Source organism: Pinus tabuliformis, chromosome 5_2, assembly GCF_031772625.1.
Source record: "Pinus tabuliformis cultivar Carrire ecotype Pingquan chromosome 5_2, CPIR1, whole genome shotgun sequence".
Taxonomy (NCBI): domain Eukaryota; kingdom Viridiplantae; phylum Streptophyta; class Pinopsida; order Pinales; family Pinaceae; genus Pinus; species Pinus tabuliformis.
Window position 1 is genome coordinate 1,037,147,270 of NC_142306.1, and position 22,221 is coordinate 1,037,169,490.

The following is a 22,221-nucleotide window of genomic DNA, read 5'->3' on the forward strand; positions in this document are numbered from 1 at the left end:
CTTGTAAAAACTTTGGGTACATGGACAAGAATTGTAGGGCATACCACAAGGAAAAATATAATCATCCCCATCTATTTCCCAAAAGAAACTATGCAGGAGGAAATTATGCTTCCTGATTTATTTACAAAATTGAATTCTAGAAATGTCATAATATTGGTCATATGGCTCATAATTGTAACTTGAATTTGGTTCCTAAACAAGATAAAACCATGAATACCAATCATGAAAGGAAAGTTACACAAGTATGGAGAAGGAAGAAAATTAGATCCGAAAGTCTCTTGAACACTCAAGCCAGCAACACATGTTGTTGATTTGATGAGGACATATTTGGCATATATGATATTCCAAATTTTCATGATGAAACTCTACCAAAAAGGAGGTCATGCATATTGTTAGGCGGACCTTCTGATTCTTGACTATTCTTGCAGAAGATATCCATGGAAAGCCCTATCAAATTAAATAACATGATCCTTTACTCATTCGATAGAACATTATTGAAGATGTCTTCTACTTGATCACAAGGTAGTAATCCTTCTTGAAAAAAAAAAAAAGGAGAACAAGAGAAGCTTTCACATACAATGGATGTTGTTTGAGATAGACTATGGGCATATCTCTTGTGCCCAATTATCAAAATAAGAAGAGCATGATGACTTGGGAAGTTGCATGAAAATAAAAAAATGTAGCAGCATGACAAAAAAGTATCTTGATAGGGGGAGTACTTGGGCACCCCATTTTCCATTGATTTCAAAGGGGGAGAGAATGTTGAGAGGGAAAGAATATTGCCATCAATGACAAAGGGGGAGACTGTTGGCCAAGGTTGTCATTGATGTCAATATGGAATTGTTTGTGATGGAAAATTCTTGTGATCCGTGATGTTACCCTAAGATGCCCATTGATCATAATGCCCTAGTGATGAAATTTCTTATGAATATTCCATAACCTCATGTTTATTATGATATCCTTGATGAAGGAATTGATGACATATGATGACATCATTGGAGAGCATATGATGAGATGGATATGATATGATGATGTAGATGAAGACATGAAAATGGAGACCTCACTTAAAGCCCTAATGACCTCATTCTTTCCCAAACACCATATGCATAAAAAATTGAAGAACAGTCACAGAGGTTTTTTTTTTCACACCTTGGAGGCATATTTTCACTTGATTTATGTTAACGCTTTAATTATTAAATCGCATCTGCCACTTTATTGGAAATTTTGAAATGGAACCTCCGACAAGACCTAAGCTTTGATTTCTGATATGCATACCCAACTTGATTTAAGTTAACGATTCAATTATCAAATCACATCCGCCACTTCATTGGAATTTTTGAAAGGACACCTTCAATAAGACCTAATGTTCGATTATTGATATGGTTGCAGACCTGATTGGCTTTATCATAACGTTTTAATATAATATCGCATCCACTGCATCAGAACTTTTATATATCACAAGTTTTACACGTTGTGTCATGTTAAAGCTTCTGACACCCATCCACGTCTACCACTGATGACACTTGATGAAAGATTTGATGACATAGATGATGTGGATCATTGAAGCAAACCTACACTTAGTCATACAAGTCAGCCCCACTTCAAATAGACGTGTCCCTTTAGTTATGAATGAAATCACTATAAATACAAGCCTAAACCTTTATTCTAACTCATAGATTCGGTGAATATCTATTACAGAGACACATTACAGTTCACAACTCATGAACTAAGAACACTGAGAAGGAATTGAAGGAATAAATTTTTTGGGGATATCTGTTCTAGAGCTTAAAAATCAGATATGTAGTAGATATTTGGAAACTAGATCTATGAACAACATTATAGAGGTTAAGAAGATCGATTTTTAGGATCAGTCAGATCTATTGGGTGCCTTAGACAATGATAAATACTCGATGCTAGACAATGATAAAAACCTGGTGTTGGATGGTGATAAAGCTTAGACTAGTGACTTGTGCTATGAAAGTAGCCCTCAAATCTAGGTTACAAATTATAGTCAAGTTTTAAGTGATTGATCTTGTGGTTTATAGCCTATGAACAACTCAGACTTATCTTTGTGGCAATATCACAGTGATAACACATCTATGGACATTTGAAGAGTTGACCAATACTTCTTTGGAGCTCATATAAGTGTTTCTTTGTAAGGCCTGTGGAAGATTAGAGATACAACTATGGAGGGCTCAATGCTAATAATGAACAACCAACACTAAAGCTTGAAGTGATATCTAGAAGCTTGTACGAGTTAGAATTTGAAGACAATAGACAGTGAAACATTTTTGGACAATGAAGGATTTTCCAAAATAGATCTTGAAGCAATTTGTGAGCATCTTGAAGCTACATACAAGACTTTAAGTGGATAGATCTTGTGTGTGGAAGAAAAATCTTAAAAGACTATTATGGAGGCTTGAAGATCATGGAAATCCTTAGATAAGTTTCTAGAGCAGGTTTGGTGTAGTGTATTGAAGAAAATTTGAAGAAGTCTTGGGGCACCTTATTCAATATATTGAAGCATCCTTGAAGAATGTTTGGAAGAGAAATTGAAGCTTTGTGAAGACATACCTTGGAACTGACATTTTGAAGGTACCCTTGGAGACATGATGCTTTGTTGAAGCCCTCATGGAGTGACCTTGGAGAAAGTGTTTGGGTGACATGAAGAGCAGTGGTGACACTTTCTGAGAAGGAAAGGTTGTCATTAAGGAAGTAATTTGGAGGAGGCATTGCTAAAGATAGATAGGGCTCGTTTAAGAAGATATTAGGAGTTGTGAACAATAATCAAACTTATATTGACAAATTGAAGATGAGGGTTGGAGCCCTAGATGTTGGAGCCTCATAGAGACAAGGTTGGTGCCTTGGAAGATAGGATTGGAGCCCTAGAGGATAGGAGTCCTCAAGAGACCAGTTTGGAGCATGTACCAGAGATAGGGTTGGAGCCCTATAGGTTGGTAGCTCAAAGTGACAAGGTTGGATCCTTGGGAAGTCCAAGTATATGCTTGACAAACTATAGGTTGGCGCTTGGGAGATTGAAAATTGGCGTCTTCATCTAGGGTTGGAGCCCTACACATTAATGTATTGAATTTATTATAAGAGATTAATAAAAATATTTATTCTTATTGTTCATTTTGTGTTCTAATTATAAGTGATCTAACTGGTAAAAATAACAATTGAAAAGAAATATTGATTCACCTGCTATGGGGTAAAATGCACGGGATGAGAACTACCCTCGAAAGTCTTCCCGGTACTTCCGACAGACCGTAAGGTTATTTGCAAAAGCTACTTGTTACACACATGTTCATCTATCAGACATATATTGACAAGATATGGAGAAAGGATCACCTTTGGTTCTTTCTAGGTTCGCTTGGGGATCTCCGTGTGGTAAGAAGAACTCCTCCTGACCAGCTCCAAGATGATTCCTGCACAAAAGAATGAAGCAAACCAATCACAGCATATACTTCTGACAATTAAAGTAAGAATCCGTAACAAACATGTATAAATGTGTAACTTATCTACTCAACACAACAAGCATCATAATGAACAAATAAATGCACAATATCACCGACACTTTGAGTAGGGAACACAACCGCAGTCCTATATTCAGAATAGAAGAGTGATTACAATGACCTTGTTGTATCAACCTTCCTTATCCCTTCTTCCTCTCTCTCTCTCCTTTCAGCTAGCTCCTTCAAGAATATGATAATATCACAACAACACCATGTACTATCCTTCTAAATGCTCTGACCCTTTTGCAATGGCCCTCTCCTTGCTTATATAGCAATCGATTTAGGGTTGCACAACTCCACCTGTAGTTCATTTGGGTAAAACCCATGAACCTGCCTTGTTTACCAGCTTTTTCCCATTTTCCTCGGTTCCTGGAATAGAATTTCTCCAAATATCTTGATTTTTGGAGTTTCCCTGCTTTTCTTGCACAAATTTAGGGAAATAATATCTAGATATTTATTGGTATATTCGTTGTCATAACCTCTTGAACATCGCTAAACTTCACTAACGCTCCACCTGGTCTAACAAAAAGAGTTAGCAGGTTAACTAACGCTCGTTTATGCTTGTAAACAAGCTTTATAAAGCAGGTTGTCAATGTATAGAGAGCGTTAGTGTGGATTCTGGGCCTGAAACTGTAGTCATTCTTTTAGTCATCTTGTCTTTCTCCTCTGAGTTGATTAGGAGGTCAATTTGTCCTATAACAGATGCCCCCTAAAGTATGAGATCAGAGGTAGAGACGATGGCCGAAATACTTTATGAAAATACTGTAGTTTCCCGTCAAAATCTTTGTAGAGAGAGAGAGAAGTTTCGGGCGGTAAGGAAAACCTAATACAACAAAAGTACATATATATGGACTACTAAAATCATGTCCTGAGTCGGGCATTCCCATGCTTAGTAGCTATGCCAGAGTAACTTTCTCCTAAGAGATATAACAATGTTGGCCGCCAATATGGCATAGGGTGGATCCAGTGTCATAATAGATTATCCTGAAATGGTTGTCTTCAAAGAACAATATCACAACTTGGGAGAGGAAACAAGGCTGAATGATGCAAGCCTCTACCCAAGGTCTTGATTCCTGCTTCACCGAATAGCATAGATCGGTACATGTGATAAAATGAGTAGACGTCGAACATGCACGAAATCATCCGATTACCAACCAATAATGGAGATTGTGAATAGATGCAAGGAAGGCCATCGATAATGGTGGTGGTCTCCAATATGCACAGTGCAAAATAGTGAGTGTGAAAGATTTTTTGTCGACAAACACTTGTAGAATCGCTTAACCAAGAGCCAATAATGAAAACCCATGATCAAGCACAAGGTAACCTACCACTAATGTCTGCAAGCCCAAAGTCACTGAATGTGATTCTGTGTTACCTTCCTAGATAAAGTGTTGAAGTCGATAGGAAGGAACCTGTCGAAAGGTAGGCAATGACGTATCCTACATCAGTCGACACAAAACCAAACAAGGATGATTTTGTTTTTTGAAGAATCGTTTGAGCTTTTGGGTCTAAAAAATGGAGGGCATCATGAAAGGATATGTAGGGCCAGTTGATCAAGGAAACAAATAGGGACCCTTGAACAATAGAAGGCATGACAATGGTTTTAACCAGACAACACTAGACTCATGAACACTACAGAGTGTTTAAGATATGGAGACGCAATGGCATCAGGGTATATAGGCTAAAAACTCATAGGTTGGTAGGGTTCATATTGAGAGCCTATCAAAATGATGGTTTATTTGAGGCAGTGCCATGTTCAAGGGAACTTTTTTTGCCAAACCATGCTTCAGGATATGGTTATATTTCCACTTTCCCCGTCTAATTTTTAATGAGTCAAGACGGGTAAACTCAACGATCTCTTCATGTTTAGAGACTTTGAAAAGGATTGCAGAAAGAACGACTCTTTGCCCTATCTAATTAGTTTAATGAGTCTAGACAGGCAAACTCGTCAATTTTTTCATCTTTTAAGAGTCTGAAAAGTATCGTAAAAAGAATAACTCTATATCTTGTCTATGTATTTAAAGAGTCCAAACTAGACAAGTCGGTGATCTTTTCATCTTTAGAGAGTTTGAAAAGATTGTAAAGAGAGACTCCATGGTGGTCCCTTTGTCATAGTTATTAACCGGGTGCGTGGTGGGCTCCAGTATTGTAGCAATAATGCTACAACTCCTGGAGCTTTCTATCTCTAATTTTATCAACCCGGTAGTTCGTACAAACTTGGAAGCGACGGTGCTGTATGCACAAGTACTAGCTCTTGTCGCAGCTGTCACTTGGTCAGCTGGCACAAGTCCGCTAGGGCTCAAGCCAACTTCTATAGGCTCACAAAAAAAGCTTTATGAGTGATGGACGAAAGCTATCTTGAAGGAAGCTAACCTACTTTGCAAAAAGGAAATGGAAAGCTAACAAAGCATAGAAACCCTAATAAACCCTAATTTAACTAGCTTGACCCTTACAATGCAAAAACGTGAATGAAACTTCTACCAATGATGCTATTACATGCAGTGAGTTGAAATACATGAATCTAAGCTACTTGCACTTGAAAAGACATGTTTTTGTATTTTGTCATTAAGTGGTTGGATTTATTGTGATGATGCTTTTGATTAGGGTTTGGTTGTGAAGGAGCGGTTGGAATGGAAGGAGAGCATGGGCAAGGTTAGGATGGCTAGGGGAGGTCCCAAGGGATCCTTAGCATCAGTCCACAGAGGTTCCTCATGTTCAGATGCTCAGCAACCGAGTGTGTGGGCTCCTATAGGATGTCTGCAGGGGATCCTACAGGAAACTCAGGAATTTCTACAGGAAGGTCTGCAATTCTTCTACAGGATGTTCTGAAATGGGATGTTTGAGGATGGATGGTTGATGGAAGATGCATGGATGGTTATGGAGGTAGGATGGGGGTCTGAAGTGATTCTGTAGCTGATGGATGGAGTGGTGAGATGATGTGGAAGGCTGACTTGCATCAACGAAGGTTTAGGCAATGAAAGAGCAAGAAGGTAGGGTTACGTGGCAAAAGAGCAGATGGGAGATGAGGAAACAGACTTGGTGATGGAGAAGCTGATCTGGACGAGGCTTAGATGAACGAGGAGGTGATGAAGGTGCCCTGCATAGTGTTTACAACTGAACCAACAAAGACATGCAAGAAAACGAAGATCTAGTTATAAAACCTATGACCTAGTTACTTCACTCTAATCTGACCTAACAGCAAAGGAAATGAACAGAAGTTTATTTGCAGTGAAACCATGTGAAACAATTATGAAACTAAGTGATTATAAACCTAAACATGCATCCAAACTGATATCGAGTTCTGCAAATGAGATTCAAACACTAATGATTGCATGGTGAAGCAAAGAAAGTGTTTTTGTTGGCAGCAAAGTCACATTGGTCCCAGCTCATGATTCCACAAAGGGGGAGGTGAGATCCAAGGCGTTTGGCAGCCTTTTTCTGAAGATCTTCCCTGTGATTAACCTATCAAGCAAATCTGAACATTAAAACCTTTTCTAATCATCAAAAGCAACCTAAACAACAACACAACATTTAAATCTAAATAGCAGATTTTATTATGAGAATGCAGCAAACACATGTAAAGATAAACAAGGGAGGTACTGGGCGCTTGAGATGGGCCCAACCCCAAGAGATACAGCCTCCCAAGAGAGATTTAGAGCTGGTGTAAAGCTGGATTCATCTTTATTAAACAAGAATGAAGAGTTACATCAAAACTGTCCACAAGAAGAACTTGAACATGAGCTGAAAGCAAAGCTAATCCATGGCTTACAAATCGAATTACAAAATGACTAACTACTGGCTAACTACTAGCTACAAAATGATTACCCACTAGCTAAGCAAAATGAGGCCCCAAGCCTTCTTATTTATACAATTTGAGGACCCAACAGTCCTCCCAAAAGTTAGGGACTTGGCTGCCCAAGACTTGGAGTTAACAGCAGTCCAACTTGACTTGCTTGGCTGCCCTTGAGCTGATTGATTCGTTGGCCCTTGAACTCCGAGCTGATGGTGGAGAATTCGAGGTAAGGGCCCATAAATGAGGGGGACACCTTCCTACAAATCCTCTAGCTTGTTCTCCCACGAATTTGGCTGCCAAGTGCTCATTAAGACCTTCAAATTTGTCTCCAAGTTGACCAAAAAGGCTACACAAAGCACCCATTAGACTTGTTGGCATAATGACTAACCAAATTCACTCTATTAACATAAAAATAATAAAAAACATGCAATAAAAAAATGAGAATGGTGGATTAAGTCAACTTAGGAGGTTGAATGAGCCCAAATAATTGTCCATTTTTGGGGCTCATCATCACCCCCCTACTGAAAGTGTTGCTCATCCTCTGAGCAACCAATCTCTCTCCTTGTCTTTGATGGCCCTGGTGGCTTCTTTGGCTAACATCTCGGCTGATTTCTCCTTTGGCTTCCCTCTTTTCAAACTTCCTGTAGAAACAGTTCGCTGGCTTCCTGTAGAAACAGTCTGCCAGCTTCCTGTAGAAAGGCCTTTGTGTCCAACATTTTCATTCTTTCTCTCTAAGTGGATGTCTTCGGGCTTCCCTGTTCATAGCTGATGGATATCTTTGAAGGAGGCTCCTCCCTTTGTTTAGCCTTCGTGTCCTTAATGACGATTTGCTCCTTTGACAGTGGTTTGGGTTTGCCCACTTTTATTTGTGTGCTCCTTTTTTACTTTAAAGTACATGAAGGTTTGCCTCTTTCCCTTCCTTTTTGGTCTTGGAGGTGTGCTAATGGTGGCAAGTATGGCTGCTGCCTCCTTAGCTAGGATGTCCGCCTTCTTCTCCTTGGGTTTCGCCTTTTTAAGGCTTCCTGTAGAAGACCCTGTTTTAGCCATTTCGGGCTTCCTGTAGAAGCCTTTATCTCTGTTTTCGGGCTTCCTGTAGAAGCCTGTTTCTTAATGATTTTCGGGCTTCCTGTAGAAGCCTGCTTCTGCTTTCCTGTAGGCACAGGTGTCTCCACCTTTTCTTGCTTACCTGCCTGAGTTTTGCTTTTTGCTGTGGTTGCAGGTACTGTTGAGGTGCTTGGGTTGACGTGGACCACCTCAGTTTTGTCCATTCTGCTCTTCAGCCTCTTTTCTCTTGCTGACAGGGTAGGTGTGCCCTCTTTTTCTTCATCCTTATCCCATGGCAAACCCATAGGGAGTTCTGTGATCCGACTGATATGTTGCGGAGTGAGCTTGAGGCTGAGGCCTCTGAAGTTTACTGTGGCCAGTGTCTGGGATTTCGGTCTCAGAGCCTGCAAGAATTCTTCAGCCACTTCATCATCGTAACCCTGCAATTTATCACGAAAAGATATCCATTGTGCTCTGGTGAAGAGCTCTACCACTGCCGGGTTTTCCCTTAATTTAGTGGACTCAGTGGGTTCTCGTCTTATAAAACCACCCGGCATGAAGAACACGGTCGTTTTAATTAAAGGTGGCAAATGCAACAAAGATTTGGTCTATCAAGACAGAGCATGCACATAATCCACAAAATTCAACACAGTCTACTTATATCGACATCCTGTAGAACGATAACATAGGCACAGCAAACAACAATTCCACCAATATCTTTATGACCCGACTATGGACGAAGGTCTTGCCACTTTTACTAACCAGTTGCATGCAAAGTTCAGGGTTACCTCTTTAATTGGCCACCTTTTTTCGTGAGGCACCCGCTTTCCTGTAGATGACTGCGTTCCTGTAGACTGCGTTCCTGTAGAATTGCGCTCCTGTAGAACTGCGCTCCTGTAGAGACTGCATTCCTGTAGAAACGCCTGTAGAGTGCGACAGGCGGGAATTGTTTAAGGAACTGGAGAGATCTCGAGAATAAAAGGTAGAAATCGGTAGAGCACCATTGTTTAACTGATCTGGATGGTGGACATGCGCTTCAGTTGACCGCAGTTGAACAAAGAGTGGTGAGAGTTTCAGCCGAGCGTCCCTTGAATTACTGCGTGACTTGTGGTGAGGTGGCAAAAGACATGCGTGCTGGATTTTTCGAACTGAAGTAATGTCATGAACTGCTGTTGTTATCTATTTGTTCTCTGCTTGTGTTCAATTCCATTAGTTTCACTAGAGTTTAGTTAATCCCCAACTGACTGTGTTTTGTTTTGAACTTCACGTGAATGGCTGATCCATGCGTGCGTGATTTTTGCCTTGCTGAGTGCAATTGAACGTGGCTCCCTTCTTAGCTGAATCCACTCATCTCATTCATTCATGCATTGCTTTAGATTAGATCTATGCAAATAGATGAACAAGGTTAAGTCACGTACCTGCAAATCGACTGGCTGCTGTGAAGCTTTTTGCTGCTGCATGCTTGGATTCCTTGGTTTCATGAGGGCGTGGCTGATGATTCATAGCTGGTTTCCTTGTGCAGGTGTCCTCTGGCCAGATGCATGCAACAAGAGTTCATTTCCACGTTCAACTTCGCCCGTTCAAGCTGCTGCTGCTGCCTGGTCACAAAACCAGAACTGCTTTTTGCCATTTCTCCCAAACGGTAGATTGGTTTGATCTGAAACTCGGTGAGCATGTTACTACCATCATTATGCATTTCCCATAGCAAATTCGTGATCAATGGATGCACGGATTTCGAGAAAAATGGAAAATGGCTGAAGATTTCAGAGGTCGATTTCTCAGAAACCGTGCATAGGATTCAGCTGAAACTGCTTGGGGAGGCTACTATCACCCATGTGCATCTCCCCATGAAACAGGTTTTGAAACAGATGCATGGTTAGGGAGAAAATGCAAAAATGGCTGATGGTGATGGAGGCTGATTTCTTGGAAACCGTGCACCAGAATTGCATGAAACTGCTCAGACATGTTGTCATCAACCTTGTACAATTCCCCATAAAACGGTTTGTCAAATGGATGCATGGTTTTCAAGTTATGGCAAAAACAAATTCTGCTCTATGTGTTTTTGCTTCAAGGCACTTTGCATTTTGGTTGCATGGTATGACAAAATGAATTTTGGCTGTGATGTAGGTGTGGAGATGATGGAGGATGAGTTGGAAGACTGCATGAGGACTTCTGAACCCTTGAGGAAGCTAGCATGTTCGCCAAACCACTTTTTGAAATGCATGCCCAGTTTCCCACAATTTCTACAGGAAGTTCCTGTAGAAGCACAATGAGAAGCAAATGAGGTGGACAAATGATGGAGAAAGGCAAGGGATGGACACACAAGTGCTTGCAGGCCTAACCAATAGACTCCCACTATCAGATTCACTTTTGAAATTGGATTTGGCTCGTCCAAAGGTTCTACAGGATGTTTCCTGTAGAAATACAGAGCTTCCTGTAGAAGGCACAAGAAAGAGTCCTTTGACCTTGATTTGAGTGCTCCTCCTGTCATGAAACATCCTTCTTTAACCTGCAATGTCATTGCTGCAACATGAACTTATTCAATGGAGATTAGCTTTATTTTTTTTTTTTCTTTTTTTCTCTTTTTTTTTTGAAAAACAACTAGGGCGCCTCATGGAGGTTTTCACCCTAATTGCCTGCCTTGGGCGCCTCCAAGGGAGGTTTTCACCCAGAGATCTTATTCTCTTTTCTCTTTCTTTTCAAACCCATTGACCGCCTCATGGAGGTTTTCAATCAATGAGCCAATCTAAGGCGCCTCCGAGGAGGTTTTCACCTTAGATTTCTATTTTCCTCTTTTTTCATTTTTTTTTCTTTTTCTTTTTTTTCTTTTTTTTTCTTTTTTCTTTTTTTTTTTCTACCCTACCCTACTTGAAAAACAAACTCATTTTCAAGTATAATAATACTTCCAATGGAGCCATGTGCACATCGAGATTAGAGACAAAATGATGTGAAGGCTTGGAATGCATGCTTTGACAACTATCCAAATTTCAGAGACAAAATGATCTGACTTTGAAAGTACAAAACATAGCTGAGGAAGAGAGTACTGCTGCAACTTAGTGACTGTTTGGAACCATGTCTCAATATAGCTTTGATATCCTTGGTCCTTTTGCTGATCTAGATCATTCTTCATGTCACTTTCTATCATGACTTTCTGATCTTCCTCTTTTTGTTGATCTTTCTCTTGAGTACATGGAGGATTTGATGATAACCATGAGGGAACTCTCTCGATCTCAGATTTAGATCTCTTCTCTTCATCAAGTGCAGCCCATGGTTCTTTGATCTCCTCTTTTGAATCTTGTTTTTCTGGATGTGGTCCTTCAATTCTTTCAAGATAATCTCTTTTTTGCAAGGCTCTTCCTGAGCTTTGGTGAACATCATTGAGCTCAAAAGGAGTCATTTGCACATGTTGTGCCTCAGCTTTGCAATTTGGTTGAGCTGCTCCATTGCATGGTTTTGGAAATGGTACGGGTAGTTGAGTGGAGGTGTGAAATTGAGATGGAGATGGATGGCATTGTGGTTGGGTAGGCATTTGGGGTTGCCTTGGTGGAGGAGGAGGCGATGGTTGTGGATGAGCAGGTGGTGGAGGAAAATGAGTGGGATGAGAGTTGTACTGGGGCCTCCACTCCTGATAAGGTGCATTCCACTGAGGTTGTGGTTGAGCATAAGAGTGAAACGAATGAGCAGCTGGTTGGGCATAATATGGATCTGTGAAGGAACAAGGAGGATATGACCAAGGAGGAGGTGTAGACCAGGAAGGATGAGCAGGGGGACCCCAAGAAGGCATGAAAGTGGCTTGATAGGGGTCATAATAGGTCTCGGGTGTCCCTTGCAGTTCTTGTTGGTAAGATCTAGGTCCATATGGCCTCCTTTGGTTCATATAATAGAGTGATTCAGTGGCTCCCTTGGCTCTTTGATATGCAGCTTTGATTCTGGGCAAGGAAGGGCACTGATCTGTAGGATGGTATTCTTCACAGATGAAACACACTTCTAGGGAGTGCATTGGACATTCGTTCCTAGGATGCTTTCTAGTGCACCTAGGACAAAAAATGACCAAAGCCCTCTTGGCTTCTCCTTGCTTCTTTTGGATCCGCAAGGTATCCAGTTGCATGGCAAGAAACTGCCTCATATCACTCTTGAAATCTTCGATCTGATTTGCAAATTCATCTTTGGACAAGGGACTGCTCCCAACATTTCTGCTTGTAGCCATTTGCTTCAGAGGAATGTTTCTTCTTCTTCTCCCCTAGAGGTTCTTCAGATATGTCTTGATGTCCACCCAGGGGTTCTTTCATCACAGCCATCGAAGAAGAACGTTGGCTGTGTGAAGCAGTGGGGGTGTTGTGCAATCATTTTTCTAACTTATCTCTACTCCTACAAAGCATGAAATGAAATCTTTTTGCTTGATTTTTGCTTTTTTTTTTCTACTTCTACTTGCAAAACTGAAATAGATTGAACTGCAACTAACTATCTTGCTAAAATGAAATTGCGGAGTTGAAATTCTAATCTATGAAAGCAGGAAATGCTAATCTATGAAAGCAGGAAATGCTATTCTATGAAAGCAGGAAATGCTAATCTATGAAAGCGGGAAATGCTAATCTACTTTTGCATAAACGAAATTGCATAATGGAAATGAAATAAACTACTTAGAAGAAGTTTGTAGTGGAAAATAGAAGAAAAGCGACAATCACCAATACTCTGACGCTTCCCCGGCAACGGCGCCAAAAAGATGGTGGGCTCCAGTATTGTAGCAATAATGCTACAACTCCTGGAGCTTCCTATCTCTAATTTTATCAACCCGGTAGTTCGTACAAACTTGGAAGCGACGGTGCTGTATGCACAAGTACTAGCTCTTGTCGCAGCTGTCACTTGGTCAGCTGGCACAAGTCCGCTAGGGCTCAAGCCAACTTCTATAGGCTCACAGAAGAAGCTTTATGAGTGATGGACGAAAGCTATCTTGAAGGAAGCTAACCTACTTTGCAAAAAGGAAATGGAAAGCTAACAAAGCATAGAAACCCTAATAAACCCTAATTTAACTAGCTTGACCCTTACAATGCAAAAACGTGAATGAAACTTCTACCAATGATGCTATTACATGCAGTGAGTTGAAATACATGAATCTAAGCTACTTGCACTTGAAAAGACATGTTTTTGTATTTTGTCATTAAGTGGTTGGATTTATTGTGATGATGCTTTTGATTAGGGTTTGGTTGTGCAGGAGCGGTTGGAATGGAAGGAGAGCATGGGCAAGGTTAGGATGGCTAGGGGAGGTCCCAAGGGATCCTTAGCATCAGTCTACAGAGGTTTCTCACGTTCAGATGCTCAGCAACCGAGTGTGTGGGCTCCTACAGGATGTCTGCAGGGGATCCTATAGGAAACTCAGGAATTTCTACAGGAAGGTCTGCAATTCTTCTATAGGATGTTCTGAAATGGGATGTTTGAGGATGGATGGTTGATGGAAGATGCATGGATGGTTATGGAGGTAGGATGGGGGTCTGAAGTGATCCTGGAGCTGATGGATGGAGTGGTGAGATGATGTGGAAGGTTGACTTGCATCAACGAAGGTTTAGGCAATGAAAGAGCAAGAAGGTAGGGTTACGTGGCAAAAGAGCAGATGGGAGATGAGGAAACAGACTTGGTGATGGAGAAGCTGATCTGGACAAGGCTTAGATGAACGAGGAGGTGATGAAGGTGCCCTGCATAGTGTTTACAACTGAACCAACAAAGACATGCAAGAAAACGAAGATCTAGTTATAAAACCTATGACCTAGTTACTTCACTCTAATCTGACCTAACAGCAAAGGAAATGAACAGAAGTTTATTTGCAGTGAAACCATGTGAAACGATTATGAAACTAAGTGATTATAAACCTAAACATGCATCCAAACTGATATCGAGTTCTGCAAATGAGATTCAAACACTAATGATTGCATGGTGAAGCAAAGAAAGTGTTTTTGTTGGCAGCAAAGTCACATTGGTCCCAGCTCATGATTCCACAAAGGGGGAGGTGAGATCCAAGGTGTTTGGCAGCCTTTTTCTGAAGATCTTCCCTGTGATTAACCTATCAAGCAAATCTGAACATTAAAACCTTTTCTAATCATCAAAAGCAACCTAAACAACAACACAACATTTAAATCTAAATAGCAGATTTTATTATGAGAATGCAGCAAACACATGTAAAGATAAACAAGGGAGGTACTGGGCGCTTGAGATGGGCCCAACCCCAAGAGCTACAGCCTCCCAAGAGAGATTTAGAGCTGGTGTAAAGCTGGATTCATCTTTATTAAACAAGAATGAAGAGTTACATCAAAACTGTCCACAAGAAGAACTTGAACATGAGCTGAAAGCAAAGCTAATCCATGGCCTACAAATCGAATTACAAAATGAATAACTACTGGCTAACTACTAGCTACAAAATGACTACCCACTATCTAACCAAAATGAGGCCCCAATCCTTCTTATTTATACAATTTGAGGACCCAACAGTCCTCCTAAAAGTTAGGGACTTGGCTGCCCAAGACTTGGAGTTAACAGCAGTCCAACTTGACTTGCTTGGCTGCCCTTGAGCTGATTGATTTGGTGGCCCTTGAACTCCGAGCTGATGGTGGAGAATTCGAGGTAAGGGCCCATAAATGAGGGGGACACCTTCCTACAAATTCTCTAGCTTGTTCTCCCACGAATTTGGCTGCCAAGTGCTCATTAAGACCTTCAAATTTGTCTCCAAGTTGACCAAAAAGGCTACACAAAGCACCCATTAGACTTGTTGGCATAATGACTAACCAAATTCACTCTATTAACATAAAAATAATCAAAAACATGCAATAAACAAATGAGAATGGTGGATTAAGTCAACTTAGGAGGTTGAATGAGCCCAAATAATTGTCCATTTTTGGGGCTCATCAGTGCGACAAAAGGTTAATAGTATACCCGTATCGATTACTTTTCCGTATTTAATCTATTGGACCCGGATAAAGAGAAACCTTTTTCCAATAGATGTCAACCTCATTTTGTTATGAGTATGAGGTGGCGAACTAAACTCGTGTTTTGTTGTGACACTTTAATGAACTCAGTAACAAAAACTCGGGATTTTTCATTTTTTAATGAGCTTGAAAAAAGTACCTGAAAGAATGCTCGGATCATCTTTAGCATGTTTAACGAGCAGCAAGACACAGCTCAGGATTTTTTCAGTTTAAAGAGTGAGAAAAAAGTGCCTAAAAAGGATGCTCCATTGGTCTTTTCAGTTTATGAGCTGGAACAAGATCAAAAAAGAGGTGCTCAGAGCATTATTTGCATATATTTAAAGAGTGCAAATGATGAAAAACTCGGGGAATTTTATATTGTTTAAAGAGCAATAAAATAACCCTAAAAGTGCTTTACAGGTTGTGGTATATATGTTTAACGGTCCCTACTACAAAAACTCAGAGATATTTGTATTTTTTAAAGAGCGATAAAATGTCTCCAAAAGTGCTCTATTTATCGTTGCATAGATTTAACGAGCACAAGGACAAAAGCTCGGGGATGTTTATATTTTTTAAAGATCAAAAAATATCCATAATAGTGCTCTATTCATCTTTGTAGTAGTTTAACGAGCCCAAATAAGAAGACTCGAGGTTTTTCGGATTAAGGAGCAAGAAAATACCATAAAAAGAACGCTCAATCTTTCTCGATGTCATGCTTGACAATAGAAGGGTCTATGCCATGCATTTCCTCATAAGACTAAGGAAAAACATCACAGAAGTCCCTAAATGGGTAGGTGAAGCTCACAATTTCCTCAGGATTGTGATTTGCTCCACTCTGTATGTTTTCCATGATGCTTGTCATGAAAGAAATTTCGGGGAGCAATGTTTGTGCAATATTTCCCCTATTTCCTTCCGAGTCCAAAAGTTGGATAGTCGTATACGGTGAGGAAACAATTTCATGTGCGTCAGGTGACAGGATTTGAAGAGGTATCATGTCCGAATTAGATATCGAAACATGATGGTGCGAATCCTCCCAAGGTCGCTGTTCTAACCTCGTGATCTCTCTAATAGCTTCGTCCACTGATAGAACTTGATTGAGTGGATCGAAAGAAGGAGCAGTTATGGGAAGGGCAATGGTACCATTGGTTGAAACCAAAGTGACTAGAGATTTAGATGCAATTTGAATGGTTTCACAGGCCAATTCAGCTGGTGACAACGACATTTGTTCTCCGTGAGTGTCAATGTCTGAAGGAGCCGGTAGGATCCATGGATCAGTCTGTTCATGAGGAAAAGATGAAAGTATGTTGACTGATTGTGAAACCTTTGGTGGCTAAAGAGGGAAACAACCCATGAGGGAAGAAGCCTTCAGTAGACTGGTACCTAAACTAACGTAACTGTCAGTTCCACCTCCTACTAGGGGTACAGAGCCACTTGGTAATGGTGAATAAGCAGGGGTGCAGAAAGACAACTGATCTACTGTAATAACCTTTCCATCCAATGGAAATTAGATGATGCGAAAGACAGTATATACGACGGCCATCATGGCATATGTCCAACTATGACCTAGCAACAAATTATAGTCGAGTTTTCTCTCTATGACTTCTACGTCCACTGTTACTATTTTCCCAGCCAAAGTGATGGGAAAACTGGCTAAGTATCCTTTTGGGACAAAGGTGTGGTTGTCGAAAGCTTTAAGCGAGTTCGGCGATGGGGAGAGGGTTGGGAACCCAAGGCGAGCCAACATGAAGCCAACATGACGCAAGTTGAAGCACCTTCGTCGATGACAGTTCGATGTATACCTTTACCTTTCAAAGTGATATGCACCTGAAATGCAAGCTGATGGGAAAGGGGAGGTTTACACTTGTCCATGTCGAAAATGGAAAGCATGGAATCCGCAGGGTCAATACCCTCAATAGCCGAAAGCAAAGATTTCCTTTGGCTGGGGCATGTTTGTAATACTTCAAGTGCTGACATGGACGACAACGCTTGTGCCAAATCCTCTACAATGTTGTATTGTTGGGCGGCACGTGCAGATGTCTTGTGCACTGTGCATCAAAGTGCCCCCTTGGGGGGTCGAATTACAAAGTCCTCAACCAGCCTTTTGATTCGCAAATCGTTGGGCAGCGATGGGTTTTGACTTGCAGATGGTTCTGTTACCGGAACGATAGGAGCTTCATAAGATTTAGCTCTTGTGGTTAGTTCTACCGTTTCAAATGTGTAAACGGTAGAACTTCCTTCACCAACTGAAGGTTGTTGCGAACCAGTGTTGCCCCCTAACGTGGGTGGCAGTTGGCTAGCAATGATATGTTGCTACTGTTGATTAGGAAAAGGATTTCTAAGGACCACATGTGTCTTACCAGAGTCTTTCTTGGTAAGGTAATCCATGCATTCTTGAAGACGCAGACAACGCCAGGTTATGTGATCTTCAAGACAGAGCTTGCACAAATAGTTGGTGCCTTTATCCTTTTCCACATCATTAGGCGCAGTGGCCTTCTGTTTCAGGTTGGGCTGCCTAGATGACTGCTCCTCAGAAGGAGCGGTCTTGTTTTGTTTCTTCTTGTTCTTGCTACTGGATTTCTGTGTAGATTGCACAGACTTAATCGCAGTGGAAGGAAGAGCAGTAGTTTTGGTAGAGGGGTCCACTGCCAGCTTTGCATTGGACCCACTGAGTTGTTTTACAGCGCCCGTGGAGGTTGCGCCGACGATCCCGTCGGCATGTGCTCCAGGGCGTTGAGTGGTGGGAGGATTCGAGTTACTGGGAGCATAGCGGATAATGTCATAGAGAGTGCCATACTATGAATAGATTAAATCCAAGTGCTGGGCACGACGTATGGATTGGTTCTCTATGACCGCACCACCTAGAGCGACATCTCTAATGATTTTATGGAGAAATGACTTACAAAACCATTCTGTTAAGAGAAAGTCAGGGATGGGAGCTTTGACTAACCTCTTCCTATGTCTCCATTCATGGATATGATCGGAAATGTGGGTGGCGGTATCCTAACGAAATGAAGTAAACAACTCCATCCTTGTCTCATAACGGATAGGTAATTGAAAGTGATTTAGGAATTCCATCGCTAAAGTGTCAAAGGTATTCAGTGACACATGTGGTAACTCAATATACCACTTTGCAAGATTGCCAGTGAGGGTGCAGGGAAAAAGATGCAACCGAACACTGTCATCCACAATGGAGTTAGAAACACACCTTATATGGTAGGTGGTGACGTGAGTGCCCAGATCCTCCCCTTGTTTTCTGTCGAACTTAGGAATATCCACCGATATTTTATGTGGGATCGACGGCCATTGTAGGTTATGGTAGATGGGGTCGTTAGTCAGCTTGTATAGGTTGGGGATATCCAATGTTTCCAAAAAAGGCAAATTGTTGGGTGCCCCCGACTCAGACCATTGTGATGACAGATGACCTGAGGAGCTCTGCGCTCCTCCCATCATTTGGTTCCCCATGGTGTAGCAGTTTATTTGTGGTACGGTGTTGTAAAGTGGATTCCCATGAGGATTTTGATACTGGGGTATGAAGTTTCCCACGGTATAAGCAGTGCCCCCTTGACTCATCTGAGTTTATGAGTAGGGTGCCCCCATGGATTGGGTGGGGATCCCTTGTGGATTCCCAACTGACACAGAACTGACCATATGGCTTTGATTGACAGAGGGTACACTCATGTCAATCAGTGACTGTCCATGCATGCTTGAGAACGACGGGGGACTGTGAGATTCCCCGCTGGCATGTGCATATTGGGAACCGCCCCAGATATCTGAATTTGGGGGTTAGAACCATACATTGGTAGCCGACCTTGGTGTTGGTAAACTGGAACCGCACCCATAGTGCCACATTGAGTGTTATATGGAGCACTATATGTGACACTAGTCGAAGGTATGCTTTGGCGCACCATAGGAGTGGAACCTGGCATCTGTTGGGTTCCGCTGATAGAGGGTGTTATGTGAGTTGCAGTACCTAGACAAACAGGATTGTAGGGTTCCACATTACCGGTGTTGTGATGGTTTTCGACTAGGGGAGTGGTAGAGGACTCACAATGTCTCTATAATTCCATAACCCTTGAGGTGTTGACTGAATAGATGGGAGAGTTCCTCCCACTAAAGAGTGAAGTACACGTACCATGGGAGCAATGACAAGATCCGACAGATTTGTAAGTGGAGTGTTAAAATGAGGAAGAAATCTTTCCGTGAAGAAATCTTCCAGCAAACTAGAATCGTTGGTCATCCAGAACAATCCCTTGTGTGATTTAGGAGACTAGTTCCTCGAAGATGAGGAATCCAAGTCAGTGGATCTTGGCGGATCCTCCACAGTGAGTGGAGGAAGTCCTAACAACCTTCTGGATTGACGGTGAGGGCCGGATGTAACCACAATGATTGGTAAATTTTATCAGATAAATTCTAAGGTGATATTCTTTAAGTCTCAAAAACAATAGCACTCAGGTACCTAAAAAGAAAAAATACACTAAAAATGACAATCAACAAACAGAGTGAAATTACCTCGTCTGATAAACAACGATTACAGGAGATGAAACCCAATCTCTCAATGAGTAACAGAGAAGGATGGAAAAATGTAAGGTTACGGTTACTTTTGAGCTTCACCTCAACCTCAGATTGAGGGGCCAAGTACTCTCGTGAAGATGAGCACCCTCCCAAAAACTAAAGACAAAGTAGGTCCGTCTATTTGAGGTACCAAGACAGCCCGTCCCAGTCACCTTAGGTAAGTACCTAGAAGTATTGGCCACTAGAGATACCTCAAATCACATACACTACCAGGGGGGACATAGTCGTAGACAGCACGCTATGTGGGTAGGATACCTGAGTCCACGACTCAGTTCCGAAATCCCCGAAGGGACCCCCGTTACATAGAATGCCCAAAGGAGTTGTAAAAGAAGGCTAGATACCTTCGATTACAGTCTAATGTTGTCTCGTATTTAGCTCTGTTGTGAGTGGAGTGGCCCCGGTATTATGAGTGCAGAAGGATTTTTCACTCATTAATGACACTAGTTTGATTTTCAACCTTGGGTAGTTGACTCACTCTCTTATCCAAACGTCCTAATCTATCTAATGTTGGTTTTCTCTAAAAAGAGTATCTGTTTGATTTTAGTGTAAATTTTAGTGTACTTTCTTATTTGTCTTCGGAGGGGTTGTTGACGTATGAATATGATGATACTCTCAACTCAATAAACCATGCAGAACAATGCTTTGAAAAAAAATTTCAATTTCTTATGCAAACAAGTCTTATTCTACACATGTATTATTTCACATATTCATGTATTCGTCAGTGCATCTAAAGCCATTCAACACTTTGCATAACCAAAAGTTTCTTTTCTCAATATTCCCTAACAACTATTAAACCAAAACAAAGCAGCCTACAACTATTTTGACAGAAGGAGATGTACAGTTTATCAGCTTTTCTTTCAACAAAAATTTCTTTTATGAGAGAAAAACTAAAGCATTTTCATAAAAAATAAATTTTAAGACACCAAATTTGTTAGCATGATATTGTTGCAAATCTTAATTTAGCCCTTGAGACAAGTTCCCCCGCTTTTGGTCTACAAAATCTCTTGAAAAACATGGAAATTCGAGACTAACGCTCTATCTGTGTGTAAATAGAGCTTTAGTTTGGCCACTAATGCTCCCTGTGCACAGTCAAAGAGCTTTATAAAGCTCTATGTAGACCAGAAGCCTATGTTAGTGAGGGAAAGAGCTCAAAAAGTGGGCTTTTGCGATCAGTTTCTGAAGAGAAAGCAACTTTGTAGGATGCAAAAAGTTAGATGGTCGATCAGAGAAGGATATGAAGAAGCGGGAAGCTCATAGAAGAGAGGAGAGATTTGAGAGGAGTCCAGATAACCGAGAACTAAATGTATAGTCCCCAGTGGAGTCGCCAATTCTGCTAAAATGCACGGGATGAGAACTACCCTCAAAAGTCTTCCCGGGACTTCCAACAGATCGTAAGGTTATCTGCAAAAGCTACCTGTTACACACATGTTCATCTATCAGACATATATTGACAGGATATGGAGAAAGGATCACCTTTGGTTCTTTCTAGGTTAGCTTGGGGATCTCTGTGCGGTAAGAAGAACGCCTCCTGACCAGCTCCTAGATGATTCCTACACAAAAAAACAAAGCAAACCAATCACATCATATACTTCTGACAATTAATGTAAGAATCTGTAACAAATCTACTCAACACAACAAGCATCAGAATGAACAAATAAACGCACAATATCACCAACAATTTGAGTAGGGAATACAACCTTATTCCTATATTCATAATAGAAGATTGATTACAACAACCTTGTTGTATCAGCCTTTCTTATCCCTTCTTCCTCTCTCTCCCTCTCCTTCTTTTAGCTAGCTCCTTCAAGAATATGACAATATCACAATAGCACCATGTACTATCCTTCTAAATGCTCTGACCCTTTTGCAATGGCCCTCTCATTGCTTATATAGCAATCGATTTAGGGCTGCCTAACTCCACCTGTAGTTCATTTGGGTAAAAACCATGAACCTGCCTTGTTTACCAGCATTTTCCCATTTGCCTTTGTTCCCGGAATAGAATTTCTCCAAATATCTTGATTTTTGGAGTTTCCCTACTTTTCTTGCACAAATTTAGGGAAATAATATCTAGATATTTATTGGTAGATTCGTTGGCATAACCTCTTGAACATCACTAAAGTTCACTAACGCTCCCCCTGGTTTAACAACAAGAGTTAGCAGGTTGACTAACTCTCCTTTATGCTTGTAAACAAGCTTTATAAAGCAGGTTGTTAGTGTACAAAGAGCGTTAGTGTGAATTCTGGGACTGCAACTGTGGTCATTCTTTTAGTCATCTTGTCTTTCTCCTCTGAGTTGAATAGGAGGTCAATTTGTCCTATAACATCACCCCCCTATTAGTATTTCCAAC